Genomic DNA, 6,000 nt, shown 5'->3' with positions numbered 1-6,000 from the left:
GCAGCCACTTTGAACACATAAGAGTGTGGTGTGATTCGATCCGTCAAAGTGTCTCCTAAATTTAAAAAAAAAGTGTTGTTTGCTGTTGAGAAGAGCCACACATGTAGGCGACAAGTGATAGTTGTTTAAGTATAATTGGAACATGGAACAATATATTTCATGCCTTTAACATGTTCGCACCACTGCAATGAATCAATATTTTGTCACCTGTTTGAAATGAATAAGAAAAGGCAGGAGACGTTCTGAGATATCCGTCTCTCAGGTTAATCTGTCACAACACCCAAAACAATGGAGGCACATTGGAACTGTACTGATGAGCGACATTCACAAGAAATTCTTCATCATCTATTTCCAAGATGGTGTGATAGTGTGAAAATATGTTTTCTTCTTTGGAATTTGAGTGAACTGACTAAAGTAAGTATTCTGTGATGGCTTATATGCTTGTATTACTTTGAAGGAATAGTTTTACACTTTGGGAAATACCCTTATTTGCATTTTTTGGCCAAGACTTAACACTCTTACATCTGCCTGTGTAGCTATAGGACAGATCAGATCAGACGCTGAATATGAAGCTAAAGGTTCAGGTTAGCCCAGCTGACAATAAATCCAGGGAGCAAGACCATAAAGCATACTCTGCTTTATGGTCTGTTTGACTCCAAATGGACCATAATTTACTAAATGAACATCATGCTGTATTGAAGAAGACTTGGAACTAGAGCTTGAGACCATAAACTCATGTTTACAATGTTTACTGAGGTAATAAATCAAGAGAGAAGTAGAGTCATTTTCTCATAGACTTCTATACAATCAGAGGAGTCGCCCCCTGCTGGTCAGTAGAGACAATTCTAGTTTTAAGACACTTCCGCAATGGTTTCACTCGGCAGAACCAGAGGTTGCCGCCTGCTTGCTTTCTGTCTTTTTTTGTCAGCTAAGCTAACCTGCTGGTTTTAGCTTCATGTGTAGCGTACGATGTGAGAGTGGGACAAGTCTTGGCAAGAAAGAAAAAGAGCAAAAAAAACAAGTTACATTATTGTATTAATTCACAGGACAATTAGTGCACTCGCTGTACTGCTTTTAGAGTGTTTTAATGTGAGTTATACTGACTATAATGTTAATACCAACCTTCAAAGCAGAAAATGACTTGCACTTTATGAATGGGGTAAGTCCCCCAAATGTAGCTGAGACCACCGGGCCTTTTGTCGGGCCCTATTAGAGGCTAAATGTTACTTTTGACAGTTTGAACAAATGAGGGGAGCGAGCAGGAGAGAGGAGAGAAGATAACTGTCGTTCCTCTCGAGCTATGGCAGCCATCCAGCGTGGGCCTTCTTTGTATTCCGGGAGCGCCTCGGTTTTTGTATCAGTGTGGGACAAGAGAAGCACTTAACGTGACATTTAGAGATGCTCAGAGATTCTCTCTGGAGGCCGGGGGGGGGGGGGGGGGCAATGATGTTATCGCAGACATGTGTTTTAAATGCCAGGAGGGGAGCTCTGCCAGAGAGCTTTGGCCACAAAGATAACAGAATAACCCGACCTCTGGTCTTGCACCGGTTCCGGGGCTCACGTTAAGCTGCGTTTGAAATGTTTTTTTCTCTTTTCTATCAGACGTGTTCTTTTGAGGCTTACAGAACAATCTTCTTAGATCGTACATTAGGGCTGCTGTTATCCTTAGGAGAAATCCACAAATGCACGGTGAATTTTAAGCAGTCGGCCACAGGATGGGCTTTGTGAGTGGGCGACGCAAGCTTACTGGGATTCTGAATCTTAACCAGATGGTCGCAATACACATTTTAGCAGTGGATCACAGCCATTTTTAAAGACTCTCGTGTCCCCTGAATCACGTCCAAAATCTCCTCGCCATAAATACCAGACTGAATATCTCATATTTATGTGGATTTATCCTGAGGGGACCTCCACAACAAGGCAGCGTGAATATTGAACAGGTAAGGAAAGGTCAGTCTTCTGGTACAGACACTTGACTGATCAGTCATCCTTTCTGCGTGAAATGTTGTTCAACTACGGCAAAAACCTGTCACTGGACGTGGAGATTTGTCTTCACAGAGACACTTTGAAAGAAATATGCTTCATCGAACAAATCCATGTGAAAGAGCGCCTGAATATTTAGCAATTCATTTGTGCACCGCCCCATCCATCTTGGAAATGTATCTCCCTCGGCGCGGCCTCCGAGGGCATTTGTACTTGTGCACAAAAACGCTGTTGACGCAAGGTCGGCGACGACGCCATATCGCCGATAAATCAGGCAGGGAGCTGCAGACGCGTGGAGATAGAGTTTAGGAAACAAGGTTCGCCATTCATCACGAGAACATCCTATACCGACGGGTCCAGGAGAACTTCCGCGGACTCGTTTCCCCCCTCAGATTGTGGCTCTGATTCCGTTTGCTCTGTGGTAACGCCACCTCTCGTCTTGGAAACGTTAGTCATTCATCGCCCTCAACATATTTTACCATCGTCATGAAACGCTCCCTCGCAGACCCGCTTTCCTCACTCTGCCACGTGCATCCATTCTATGTGTGTTTACTCGAGGAGGAATAATCCACTTGTGCATTTTCTCACCATCCGAGGGCCCCCCTTGAATAGGCCTACTTAAGGCTTTGATGTTTGGTTGTCTCATGCAGTTACCTAAGCAGCTTGCCATAACCGGCCTCCCAGAGACCCCCCCCCCCCCCCCCCCGCACTCTTCTCCCCTATTTTCTGCAAAGTGTTTGGATTGCGAAAACTAAAAGTATCCCTTTGAAGCCTCTCCTCGCTGCCTCCCGCAAAGGTGTTTTCTGCAGATAATGACTTCTTTCAACTCACACCTCAACGGAAGAGTGCAAATCTCCCCCCCCCCCCCCCCCGACTTGTTTAAGTCTTAAGTACCTGCCAATGTTGTGACATGAATTTACCCGTTGGGGTGAGCACACATGGCAGATTTGGCAAATCGATCATGATTTCACCTCTACGAGGGCGGTTTCCAGCACGCAGAATGCCTGGAATGCGTGTTGGCCGAAGTTGTGCTTAAGCAACTTTGTTGTAAATTGGCATTGAAATAGTGAACTGTTGACTGCCGGAGTTATCGGCAGTTAGGCGGGCCGACTCAGCTCAGAAGGCTTGGTTGACCTGGCAGACACACACCAGCTGGATGGACTATTCCAGGGGTGGCCAACCCGCGGCTCGCGAGCCGCATGCGGCTCTTTGCCCGGTTTCATGCGGCTCTTACGTTCATATCGAAGTTTGTATTTGTGTTTTTTTAATGTTCGTGTTCGCTTCGCTTGAGTTAAATACGGTATTTTCGTCAAACGCGCATGTGCGGCCACAGATTACGTTCCTCGTCGACCCATTTAACGCCGAGACGGACTGTTTGAAAGCCCCGCTTTAAGTAAAAATGTAAAAGTCGGACAATTTACAAATATCCGTTGTATCGCGCAAGGCGGAGCTCCTCCCCGATCCGCACGCGCCGCGCACACCTCCACCAGCGTATGTGACAGCAGCAGCAGCAGCCACCCTCCCCGCCGACGAAGAAGGAGCAGCAGCAGCACCCCCCCCCCCCCCCCCCCCCCCCCCCCCCGCCGACAACCGGCCCTTTGGGGGCAACCATGATGCTGATGTGGCCCCAGAGCGACAATGAGTTTGACACCCCTGGTGTACACAATGTTCATTGTTGAAAATGACTGGCCTGTGGTCTTAGGAGTCAATTTCTGTCATTATCATATTGGTGTGTGACATTTACAATAAATCTGGCTGAGCAAAGGTATGTGTGTGTGTGAGGAAGGGATAGGGTGATGTTCATGTGTGCCCATGTGTATGATGTGGCTCTTTGCGGTAACACAGTAAAAAATGTGGCTCTTGGTCTCTGACTGGTTGGCCACCCCTGGACTATTCTTTTCAATGATTGTGCAACGTCTTGGTCAAATGCAAGCGCCTTCTACAATAATCAAAAATGTTAATATAACGATTAGAAATTATGAAGTAGTAATAAATTGGAATTTTGTAGCATGAGGTGAACCTGCTAGATTTCGTCGACTGGGTGGCACCGATGAGAAGCATTAACAATAACTATATAGAAATAGCCAATCTTCCCGCCGATGGCATAAAGGCTTCAGTATAAAATTGAGACCGTTTCATAACAGTTAAACGATCTCTTCAAAGAAATTTAAATGAATACATTTAACTTTGACAGCAAAATGAGATGTGCACATGCCCTTCTCACAGTGAATAGATATAATCCAGGTTGTGAATGTCAGAATAAGTGGCTCTATAAAGTCACGGTGTAAACAAACACACACACTTTTTCCCCCCCAAAAGAAGGCATCATACTGCAGTCACATATTGGGCTTTCATAAGATAAAAAAAACGTCTTTTGACACAATTACGTTCAAAGAGAGAAACACCATTCACAGACACCTTCAGAACACATTGACCTAATTAAACTTTTTGATCCAGTATTACATGACTGCTTTGGTGGATATGAGAGTCGCTGGAGAGGTACTGAACACGTGAACAAAGGCAGGCAGATAAAAAAAACTAAGAAAGCCTCGGCGACTGTCAAATATTCCGTATAGTTATTTTCTCTGCCTTGATCAAAACTCAAGTTCACGCACATCGATAATCACATTTAAAATTCAGCGTTTCACTTTGAACATTGTATATCGCTCAGTATGAGAAATGTGTTTGAAATGTTTTCTCAAGAATGAAGAAATGTTAATTAAAAGATGTTTACCGGAGAGGTTTAGACAGTTCTTGCCCCTTTAACGTCTTATTCCTTTTTAAATCTGATTATTTTACTTGTTTATTCCCTTAATAGCCGCATTGAATCCCAGTACGCAGTACATTTATTCTGTCCTTGGGACAATCAGCATTAAAGCCTCCTCCTGAATCCACCTGTGTAACATTTATTAGTGAGCAATGAATCTCTTTCAATCAATCCATCACATTAAGAAAGATTTTTATTTTGTGTATCTTACTTTGTGTCAAGGAAAGCAATTTGGACATTTAATTTAAAGTTTGAAGACGAAGTCTACGAAAAAAGCCAAATAAGGCCCACAAATTTCATTCTTGGCATCACTATGTCACGGGAATGCAAGGACTAGGACTCAATTGCAAGACCACAGGAGATAGAGTCAGGAAAACAGTCTTTATTAGCACAGCTGATTACAGAAAGGAAAGGCTGTGTGGAGCCCGTGGTCCGACACAGCGTGCAGGCCGGATCGACGGTGTGGTACCCGTGGTCCGACACCGGAGGGCAGGCAGATTGACGGTGTGTGTCCCGTGGCACGACACCGGAGGACAAGGGGGGATTCCCGGATCAGCAGACACCGGAGGCAGGCAGAGCGTCGGCGAACAATCCAGTGGGGACACAACAGAGGCTCGGGGGGTTCCCGGACCGTAGGACACCGGAGGCAGACACCGTAGGCAGGCAGAGCGTCCGCGAGAAGATCTGTTGGGACACAACAGAGGAACGGGGAATTCCCGGACCGTAGGACACCGGAGAGCAGACGCTCGAGACAGCAGGCGATACGGGGTTGAAGCGGGTGAAAGACGGGACGAACTGACAACCCCAGACTGCAGGACCAGGGTTATTATAGTGGCAGGGGAAAGGATTAGTGTAATTAGAGTCTGGTGTGTCAGCCTGCGAGAGGTAATTGGCTGAGTGGCAGCAGCCGTGCACCAGTCAGGGGTGTGGCCATGGGAGTGACTGGAGGCAGAGGAAAAATCCCCGAGCACATGGCACAACACAACACACAGGGAAATGACAGCCACATGAGGAGAGGAGATTGGGAAAACAGAGGTTACACACACGGTCCAACAGGGATCCTGACACACTAGCCCCTAACAAACCACTATAAGACTCAATGGGCCCCCTTCCCCTTTTATTGCATACATTGTACTCAACATATTTAAAACAATTACAGTCACTAATGACCCTTTGCGAAGCTCCACCCCCCACTGCTACTCCGTCAAGCTATCAGAGCTACCATGGAGCCCACACGGTTCCTGCACTCC

This window comes from Pholis gunnellus, assembly GCF_910591455.1.
Source record: "Pholis gunnellus genome assembly, chromosome: 24".
NCBI classification, from domain to species: domain Eukaryota; kingdom Metazoa; phylum Chordata; class Actinopteri; order Perciformes; family Pholidae; genus Pholis; species Pholis gunnellus.
Note: the sequence above shows the minus strand (reverse complement) of the source record.